Genomic DNA, 10,614 nt, shown 5'->3' on the forward strand with positions numbered 1-10,614 from the left:
TGTACACGTTATTCTGCTTCACTACGCGGGTTCCATTTTGGAAGCAGTGGCCATCTTGTCATTGCCCTCACATAGGCTATAATGGAGTAAATACGGGCCTCACAGTACATGGGCTTTCCCTCTGACTTCTCTGTGACCTGGGCAGCTGGCTCTGCTGCCCCGGGTCAAACCGGTCTCACGAGCTCCCCTTCCTCCGTCCACCTGTGATTAGCATCAGGGCTTGACCCGTCATAAAACCCTTTCATTCTACACAATCCTCCGGCTAATCTCTTCCACACCTGCTTGTTCCTGCTTTATGACTTGTTTCCCAAAACAGGAGATGCTCATGTTTATTGGGGGGTCTATTGACATACAATGTGGGATCTGAACCTTACTGTGTAAATCATTGTGGGCTGGCCGAACTGGAATGTGGGATGGTCATCATGACTCTGCTTTTTCGTTTGTAATGTATACCTTTATATGGCCATATCATAAACCAAGGAATGTGTGCCTGGAGCATGATATTTTGTACTTAAGGAGAAGTCCGTTCCTATGATTTTCAGCAGTCTCCTGAGAACATACACGCTGTTGTACTTCTAGGATACCTGTCATTGGTCTGCAGCCAATAAACGAATCTTTGACTTCACCCAGAAGACTCTGTGTTTCTGTAGGTCCGGAACAGGGTGAACCCAGAAGTCATAGGGTGTGTGCCCCTGCACCGCTGGGTCTAAATTACCCAGTACTTCACGACCACGTCAGCAGGGCTTGTTCTGTTCCAGGATTCAATTGCCAAGGGTCCCAGGGCGCCCCTTGTTATAGGTAGATTCCTCTTTGATGTCCGGAGTCCTCACGGGCAGGGGTCTTAGCGCCTGGGGGTAGTTTGTTGGGGGTTCCTGCCACGCGGCCCTTTGATCCTTTCAAAGCGGGTGTTAGAAAAGGTAGACGGACCGGGAGGGTCGGCCGGGGTCAGGAGGCGAGGTCTCCGGGGAGAGCCGTCTCCAGCGATCGTACAGACAAGTAACTTCCCCCCCACAGACAGATATCACACACGGATAAGGTTCAGTGATCTTTATCGACACTTATTTAAGGTACGGTAAAATGGTACAAGGAGGTCTGGACTCAGGGGTCCCCTCGATTAGAGTCTCGTAAGGTAGGGAAGGGGGTAGCGGGACAGTCTATTTACCAATCAGGTAATTCGGATGAGATGGTGATGAGCTCACAATCCTCGAGCTTGGTGGTTAGGTGGTATGGGCCGCGGCAGCGCCAGCAGGTCCCGGTGCGGATGGTCGATACAACGGGCCGCGGCAGCGCCAGCAGGTCCCAGGAAGATGAAGGTTGCAGAGGGCCGCGGCAGCGCCAGCAGGTCCCGGTGAGGATGGTCGGTACAACGGGCCGCGGCAGCGCCAGCAGGTCCCAGGAAGATGAAGGTTGCAGAGGGCCGCGGCAGCGCCAGCAGGTCCCGGTGAGGATGGTCGGTACAACGGGCCGCGGCAGCGCCAGCAGGTCCCAGGAAGATGAAGGTTGCAGAAGGCCGCGGCAGCGCCAGCAGGCAGGACGATGGTTCACAAGAGCGGGCTACGGCAGCGCCAGTAGACCGTCAGGGTTGAGTTCACTCGGTGTCTCTCGACTCCAGGATACAACTGCCTTCCTGCTCCGGAGCTGTCTTAGTTATAGGACTGGTGCCCTTTGATGTCCGGACCCTCGCGCTTGGAGGTCGGAGGGTCCGGGATGAAGGTGTCCAGACACCCAGCAGGGGGTGGAGCCAGCGCCTGGGGGCTGCTGGAGGCGATCGGCACCTGGCGGGGGAAGAGCTCTTGACGCTTCGTTCTCCCATTGACCTGCCAAGTGGTCCGCTCACCTCCTGGGTGGATGGTGGTGCCGGGATGTCGGGGCCGGCCAGGCCCGGGGTTAGGGTCGAGGTGAGGCCACGCGGCCGCGTGGTGCAGGGCCCAAGATGGCGGCTTGACCTGGCCGGGGAAGCCGGTGGGGCTGGACCCCGTGATGAGTAGGGGTCCGAGGGCAGAGGGTCCGTCGGGAGACGGAGTACAGGGGCTTGTCACGGGGGTATGCTGGGTGGGCCGGAGCTCGGGCCCTGTCGTGCGGGGGGGGGAGCCAGCCCTCTGTGTGGCCTGTCCAACAGCGGGGTCGGGAGGGATCCCAGACACGCAGCAGGCATGGAGCCAGCCCTCAGGGTGGCCTGAGGGCCAATCGAAACCATCTCTTGGGAGGAGGCCAGGTGTGAATGAAACCACTCCTCCCTCTCCTGCTCACCAGGAGCTCCCTCTCCCCCCAGCCGGCATGGCGCGGCTAGGCCGGGGTTGCGCTCGGGTCGAGGGCGGCCATCTGGGGTGCTGGGCCGGGTCACTGGAGGCCGCGAGGCCGATGGAAGGGGAAGGGTGCCCGGTGTCGGGAAGATGGAGGGGGGGGGGGGACGGGGGTGACCCCGGGTTCTGGGTCGGATAGGCTACGTTAGTCAGGGTCATGTGGGGTGTAGAGGTTAGTTTGGTGTCGCTATGGGTCTGAATGGGCCACGCCACGAAGCCGGGTCCAACAGTATAAATATGCAAAATATAGACAGATAGGAAAGCCGTATCGTTTACACATAGTGTCTACATCTACATGATGGAGTGACTACATGATGGAGTGATTCAGACAATGTGAGGCCACTAGGCTTTCCACAGGCCTCACAAAGGTTGGGTTCACACTGACAATTACATAATGATGACAATTCAAACACATTTTGTATCACGGACCAGAGTCGCTCACAAAACAGGATCATAATAAAAAAATAAAAAAACAATTAAAAAAAAAAAACACTAGTTCAGCTATAATGTGGAGTATCCCTTGGTGCCTTCTCACTGGGGTGTGGCGCGAGGCCACCACGCCAGAAGGGGGTTGTGGTGGAGGGGGGTTTAGGGATACTAAGCGCTCCCTGCTCCTTCCTCCCTCCCCAGCATGCCCACACCAGTGCAACACAGGTCCAGGCGAGGGAGGTGCAGCATATACTATAGAAGGGATATGGGACGTCAGAAAAGGTTTATGCAACAAAAGCGTCTTCACATACAGGAATTGGAAGGAGTCACAGCTGGCTAAATGGGAGCTAACAGATGGTTTCTAGTGGATTTTTTTATACTGTAATACTAGTATTGAAATATGGAGGGATGGACTGTCTGTTAACTGTGTTGTTATAAAAGAGGTCAAACTCGATCGTCAATTAAACGTTAAACAGAAGGAGTTTTCTCCAGAGACTCTTCACTGTTCATATGTTAAGAAAGCAAAAAAAACAAAAAAACACAACCAATTAGGCCATAGGGAAAGAAAGAGCATGTAGCCTGGATGAAATGAGGTGCTACCCAGTGATAAGTGTTGAGAGGTGAAACAGGGATCAATTGGTACTACTGAGAGCAATTTAACTGCATGCAGCAGAGCTGAAGGAGACTCTGTTCCCAAAAATAATGTCAAGGATAGTAAAAGGAACCTAGGAGGCATGGAGGGAGAGGCGTGGGGTCGCTCTAAGGACATAGCTGGTAGGAAGGCACACATTTTGGAGGAGAGCCAAAGACCGCAGCTGCTGCATAGCCATGTGGTCATGTAGAATGGAGCATAAATATTAATAAGTTGCTTTCAATTATAGGTTATGAGCAGGAAAGAGTCTCGTCAGGTGGCAAAAAAGGGTATTGTTCAGAAGCTGGGTAAAGCATTGCAGGAATTAGGAGCACAGTAAACGGGCGGAGAAGGATGTAGCATTTGGAACAAGTCAGCGGTAGTGGCGTTGTTTACAGACTTTTGTGAACTTTGCAGCTAGAGTTTCAATTTCAACAGACAATTTTAAGGAGTTGGTGGTGCAGGGAAAACACTTTGTGGTGTGGGCCAAAGTTGCAAGTAAATATAGGTCCTGCGTCTCAAAGGATCTGACAGCAGTAGTATGCAATGTAAAGCGGAATGGTGCATTGCCAAAATGAAATGATTTGTTCTCTGGGATGGGCCACCTGTGAATTAAGTCCAAATGTGGGCTTTCCGGACTATTGAGCTGATACCAACAGCCAAAGGTGACAAACGCAACAGATACCCCTCCCCCTTTGGTTAAGTATAGCTAATTCAGACCGCACAACATAGCCTTTTCAGTTAGGCCATTTAAAACAGATTAAATTAGCAGCTGACCCTGAATCACTGTATGTAGCATAGAGGTGGACAGCCCTCATTGCCCAGTTAGGCTCCTGGCTGGGTACATGCCTAACTTGCAGGAGTCTATCACTAGGATACATCCTCACCCACAAAATGGGATGCCAGAAGTTCAGGGAGAACTTTGTGTGGACATCGGTGCAAAAAGTAATGGAAAAATGTAACGCTTAAGCAGTATATTAAAATCATTACTAAGATATTTTTGTTCACCATTGCTTTGTTTGTGTTCTACTTCACAGAGTGCAGAGCGGTGTTGGGTGATCGAACACTTGCCTTTCGAAGGCTGCAGACAGAGCTGGCGGCAATATTGGGGGAATTCAGCATTCCTCTTTCAACGTTCAAGGGTGCACCGCTTTAAAGACTCAAAAGTGCAGCACCCGGTTAACAAATGCTAATGTTGTGATCATTGACTTCGGTAGGAAACATCTTCCCAACCATAGGAAGGGGCAACTTCTTTCTCATTATAAAGAAATACCTACTAACTTGGCCAGGAGCATGTATGACACAAAGTTGATACTCAGATGATTCCCGGGAGGTCCCTGGCAGGGGCTCCATGCCAAGGGGGGGAGTTACACAGTGGTCAGATACAACCATAAACGACCTCATGCCAAATCTTTTACGGAACATATGGCCAATATTTAATGCAAAGTGTTGTTGGTGTATTAGAAGAACTGAGGCACAGCTTTGGCGGGGGGCCTTCCTGGCAGCAAAAGCTCCCAGAAAGGCTTGGCGGTACTTACAAAGCGATGCTACGTAAACGAAGCATTTGCCGAAGGGGAACAGGCCACAAATAGGTGACAGTTAGGAATTAGGGGGTACTGGCAGGCTACCGCAATGGCCTTGGGGGTTGAACCCAAAGAATAGTCAAGGACAGAGGCTGTGGCCCGGAAGAAGTTGGGAGGTGTGACGGCACCGAAGTGTAAGGTCACCTGATCGGGTTGGAAGCAGATGCTTACTCGGAAGGAAATTATTGTAAAAGCAATGGGGTGACCCTGTGTCCCTCAGAACCTGGGTAGAATTATTACAAAAAACAATGGTTCTGTCGGGTATCTAGTAAAACAATCGCTTTGTTATGTAAATAAATCAAGAGATGACCACACAAACTAAGAGTACAAATCACACTAATGCTAGATTTGGAGGGTGTGATGTCGTTTTTTATATAAATTTCTGCATTTATATAGAAACACCCATATTACTTGTAACGCAGGGTTACCAATGAAATAAACTTTAACGTGAAGCAGTGAATCGGTGACAAGAGTGACAATTATGTGCACAGTATTTACAGTGATCAAATACAAAAGAAACATTCTATGTACATCATATACGAAGGAAACATTCTATGTACATCATATACAAGAGGAGGGCCAGTATCAGGGAACACAATGGCGCTGTTTCATGAATGAATCAAAATGTATTCGAAAAACAGGTCTTGAACTGGTCCTAACACTTTATCGTCGACGTTTCAACCCAGATTATGCGAAATTGAATCGTCATGCAGGGTCTTCATCAGGACATTAAGAAGGTAATGGCAACCTGCAAGTGCAAGTAAAGTATACATCAATATCGTGAAATGCTAATGTTTGGTGTGTGGTCTAGAGAGGGATAGCCAAGACTCACCTAGCCAGTGGTGTAGGATGGCCTGGCAATCCGTTTAGTGCGTTTCAAAGGGCAGAGCGCCTCATCAAATGTGGTCTCTGTAAATGAAAGGGGGATTCATTGGTTCGAAGAAAAGGGCATCTCCGATGTCATTGTTCAACAAAGCGCGGGATGTGACAATCAAAGATGATTGAACCCCATATGAAGGAATCATAGTCTCTATAAATACGACCGGGGCGTGTGTCGTCCCTATTAAACAAAAGGAAACTATGTAGAAAAGGAGGGTTGTTTAAGGAACTAAGATGCCCCTGTTGTGGAGGTGGGCTCGACAAACACGGGTGGTGGGGAGCCGACAACGGTGTTGGGAGCGTGCCTGTGAAGCATGCATGTTCGATTGACTCCTAATGTGAAGAGTTCAAAAAAGCCAGCCACGGCAAACATGCTTTGAAAGAAACTTTAAATGAAAAGGGGGGGGCGGCTCACCTAAGCGGGCGAACCGCGTCCGATTAGTGGGATACGTCTGGGATTCAAACAGAGTTCTGTAATAAAAACATTCGTTGAGGGCACCATCATAAACGGGTGATTAATCCTTAAGGCACAATAAGGGGATTCGATGCTTACTTGAATTAGAAGGCAAACGATAATGACTCACGCTGCTGCAGCTCCTCTCACAGTCAGAGGAAGCCGCAACTGACAGGACGAATGCTAAATGAAAGGAATTCGGGGCAGTCCGGTCTGACGTCGACAGTGTTACGTGTCAAGCAAGTTTCATTTAGCAACGAATGTTTTTATTACAGAACTCTGTTTGAATCCCAGACGTATCCCACTAATCGGACGCGGTTCGCCCGCTTAGGTGAGCCGCCCTTCCCTTTTCATTTAAAGTTTCTTTCAAAGCATGTTTGCCGTGGCTGGCTTTTTTGAACTCTTCACATTAGGAGTCAATCGAACATGCATACTTCACAGGCACGCTCCCAACACCGTTGTCGGCTCCCCACCACCCGTGTTTGTCGAGCCCACCTCCACAACAGGGGCATCTTAGTTCCTTAAACAACCCTCCTTTTCTACATAGTTTCCTTTTGTTTAATAGGGACGACACACGCCCCGGTCGTATTTATAGAGACTATGATTCCTTCATATGGGGTTCAATCATCTTTGATTGTCACATCCCGCGCTTTGTTGAACAATGACATCGGAGATGCCCTTTTCTTCGAACCAATGAATCCCCCTTTCATTTACAGAGACCACATTTGATGAGGCGCTCTGCCCTTTGAAACGCACTAAACGGATTGCCAGGCCATCCTACACCACTGGCTAGGTGAGTCTTGGCTATCCCTCTCTAGACCACACACCAAACATTAGCATTTCACGATATGGATGTATACTTTACTTGCACTTGCAGGTTGCCATTACCTTCTTAATGTCCTGATGAAGACCCTGCATGACGATTCAATTTCGCATAATCTGGGTTGAAACGTCGACGATAAAGTGTTAGGACCAGTTCAAGACCTGTTTTTCGAATACATTTTGATTCATTCATGAAACAGCGCCATTGTGTTCCCTGATACTGGCCCTCCTCTTGTATATGATGTACATAGAATGTTTCCTTCGTATATGATGTACATAGAATGTTTCTTTTGTATTTGATCACTGTAAATACTGTGCACATAATTGTCACTCTTGTCACCTTGTCACCGATTCACTGCTTCACGTTAAAGTTTATTTCATTGGTAACCCTGCGTTACAAGTAATATGGGTGTTTCTATATAAATGCAGAAATTTATATAAAAAACGACATCACACCCTCCAAATCTAGCATTAGTGTGATTTGTACTCTTAGTTTGTGTGGTCATCTCTTGATTTATTTACATAACAAAGCGATTGTTTTACTAGATACCCGACAGAACCATTGTTTTTTGTAATACTCGGAAGGAAAGGCATGGTGGTACCGAAAGTGAAAGGTCACCCGATCAGGTTGGAAGCAGACGCTTACCCGGAATATAGTGTGTGGTGGCACCGAAAGTGAAAGGTCACCCGGTCGGGTTGGAAGCAGACGCTTACCCGGAATAAAGTGTGTGGTGGCACCGAAAGTGAAAGGTCACCCGGTCGGGTTGGAAGCAGACGCTTACCTGGAATAAAATGTGTGGTGGCACCAGAAGTGAAAGGTCACCCGGGCAGGTTGGAAGCAGAGGCTTACCCGGAATGAAACGTGTGGTTGCACGGGAAGTGAAAGATCACCCGGTTGGTGTTGAAAGCAGATGCTTGCCCAGAGTGGAACTAATTGTTAGAAGGGCCAAACTCAGGAAAGGACAGAGTGTGTACCTGACCGCCCTGCGACTCACCCTCCCCGGGAGATGTAGCCGAGCACTGGCGGGAGACCCCCTCAGGGCAGGGTCTCGTATCTAGGATCGTACACGCTGACTTAATACCATGCAACACAGACACCACACCGTAGATTCTGAAGCACGTATTCTTTATCTAGAATATCGGGACCTTTATGATCCGCAGATTCGTCTGTACAAGTAGAGCAAGGGCTCATAGAGTCTCATTGGGGGTAGGGGTAGTGAGACAGTCTAAGGGTCAATGCAGGTGCGTATCCGGCGCCGGGGGATACGGGACGGTCTTTGGGGTCCAGCCGGACCAGGATAGTACTTGAGGGCGACCAAGTCTGCCGGGCTCGAATTCTCAAGGTTGCGAGGGGAGCCGCGACGGCGTCAGCAGGGCTCTGATGATTCAGGCAGAAGTCCGTCTCTGCCAGGGGGAGCCACGACGCTGTCTGCAGGGCTCACCGAGGTTCCAAGAGTTCCGTTGGATCTTGTGATGATGTTCCTATAGCCGCGACCACGTCAGCAGGGCTCTCTTCGTTCCAGGTTCAATCTGCCGATCGTCCCTGAGCGCCCCTTGTTATAGGTCGACTCCCCTTTGATGTCTGGAGTCCTCATGGGCAGGGGTAGTTTGTTGGGGGTTCCTGCCACGCGGTCCTTTGATCCTTTCAAGGCGGTGTCGGGAGGGATCCCAGACACGCAGCAGGCGTGGAGCCAGCCCTCAGGGTGGCCGGAGGGCGATCGAAACCATCTCTTGAGAGGAGGCCTGAGGTGTGAGTGAAACTGCTCCTCCCTCTCCTGCTCACCGGGAGCTCTTTCTGCCCCCAGCCGGCATGGCGCGACTAGGCCGGGGTTGTGCTGTGGTCGGGGGCGGCCATCTGGGGTGCAGGGCCTGGTCACTGGAGGACACGAGGCCGATGGAGTAGGGAGGGGGCCCGGTGTCGGGAAGATGGAGGGAAGGACGGGGGTAGCCCCGGGTTCCGTGGGGGGGGGGGGAATCAGGTGTGGTGTTACTACGGGGTGGGGGGGGGGGGGATCAGGTGTGATGTTGCTACGAGTCGGAATGGGCCACCCGGGGGAGGGGGGGGGGGAAGGGGGGGGGGGTTGTGCAGCTCCGAATCAGTTGAAGAGCTAGGTCTTGAGGTACTTCCTGAACGTGTGCAGGGTCTGGGAGCGTCTGATGTTGACAGGGAGCTTGTTCCGGTCTTTGGCTGCGACGTAGGAGAAAGCTCTTCTGCCTCTCTGGGTCTGTGGATGCGGGGGGTTTCTGTGAGGGTGTGGTCTACAGTACGGAGGTCCCTCTTGGGTACATGGAAGGAGACTTGCTCGTTGAGGTATTTGGGTCCGATGTTGAACAGTGATTTGTAAGGGTGGGTGAGCAGTTTGAAGGATACTCTTCTCGACGGGGAGCCAGTGGAGGTCACGTAGGTGTTGGGTCATGTGTTCGTGCCATGGGGTTTCAAGGACGAATCTGGCTGCGGCGTTCTGGATGGTTTGGAGCTTGTGGGGAAGGGTTTTGTTGATTCCATCGTAGAGGGCTTTTCCGTAGTCCAGTCTGCTGGTTATGAGAGCGTGGGTGAAGGTTTTTCTGCATTCTGGTGGGTATCCATTTACAGGTCTTGCGGGGGATCCGAAGGCACTTGAAACTGGTAAGGCGATGGAGTTGATCTGGCAGGCCATGGTGAGGGAGGAGTTGAGGATGAAGCAGAGGGCCACCAGGTCTTGTCCCAGGCAGAGGTGGAGGGTCCGAGGAAGAGGACCTCGGTCTTCTCCAAGTTAAGTTTCAGGCAGCTGCTTTTCATCCAAGCGGCTACATCCCTCATTCCTTTCTGGAAGTGGTGTCTGGTGTCTTCTGGCTTCTTTGTGAGGGAGAGGATGAGCTGGGTGTCGTCGGCGTATGATACTATGCTGAGCCCGTGTTGTCAGACGATGGTGGCGAGGGGGGCCATGTAGATGTTGAAGAGCGTGGGGCTGAGCGATGATCCTTGGGGTACTCCGCAGTTGATCTGTGTGGGTTCGCAGACGAATGCGGGGGGATGTGTGGGGGGGGGTGGGGAAGTATGATCCTCTGGATTCTGCCAGACAGAAAGGATTGGATTCAGGAGAGGACGGTTCCTCGTATCCCAGCGTCGTGGAGTCTGGCTGTGAGTGCGATGTGAGTCGGTGTTGAAGGCTGCGGAGAGGTCTAGTAAGATGAGGGCTGCGGTGTCCCCCTGGTCTAGTAGCATGCGGATGTTGTCAGTGGTAGCGAGGGGGGCCATCTCAGTGCTGTGGTTGCTGCAGAATCCGGACTGGGAGGCGTCAAGGATGGAGTGCTCTTCGATGAAGGCGGTCAGCTGGGTATTTAGGAGTCTCTCTGTGACTGATTGCGAAAGTGAGGAGAGACATGGGCCGGTAGTTTTTCAGGTCTGTCGGGTCGGCTTCTTGAGGAGGGGAAGATGCGGATTCGAAAGAGGTTGATGGTACGTCCTTTTTTGGGTGCGACGGCGGCGGCGGCCCTGTGGTAGATGTGCGGTAGGCTGGGGTCCGTGGGGGC

Source organism: Triturus cristatus, chromosome 4_1 (genome assembly GCF_964204655.1).
Source record: "Triturus cristatus chromosome 4_1, aTriCri1.1, whole genome shotgun sequence".
NCBI classification, from domain to species: Eukaryota; Metazoa; Chordata; class Amphibia; order Caudata; family Salamandridae; genus Triturus; species Triturus cristatus.